The sequence below is a fragment of the Penaeus monodon genome, chromosome 28 (genome assembly GCF_015228065.2).
Source record: "Penaeus monodon isolate SGIC_2016 chromosome 28, NSTDA_Pmon_1, whole genome shotgun sequence".
In the NCBI taxonomy this organism is placed as follows: Eukaryota; Metazoa; Arthropoda; class Malacostraca; order Decapoda; family Penaeidae; genus Penaeus; species Penaeus monodon.
The window spans coordinates 993,095-993,448 of record NC_051413.1 but is presented as its reverse complement, the minus strand read 5'-3'; positions in this window follow the sequence as shown (position 1 = coordinate 993,448).

Below are 354 nucleotides of genomic sequence, written 5' to 3'. Positions count from 1 at the left end.
CAAAGGCGTAGCATGATATTTTTGGGCTTCGAGGGGTTACGTATTTTACATATTTTAGGTTTGATGGAAATATATATGATGAAATAAACATGTACTTAAACACACACATACGTACAATGCGTACAATTCTTGTTTCTCAATCTTTGCTTGTTAAACTCTACACTGATTGGATGATATATTTCTTCTTTAAAAATATCACAAATTGAAATAAAATGTACGTGTAATATACTTTATGTCTTCATTTATTCCAATAAATTTCCTATTGTTTGACGAGGCTCCATTTGGGGAAGGTGGTGAAGAATCTAGCCCCCCGCCTCTGCCCCGTAGCTACGCTCCTGTTTATTTTGCCTTCGT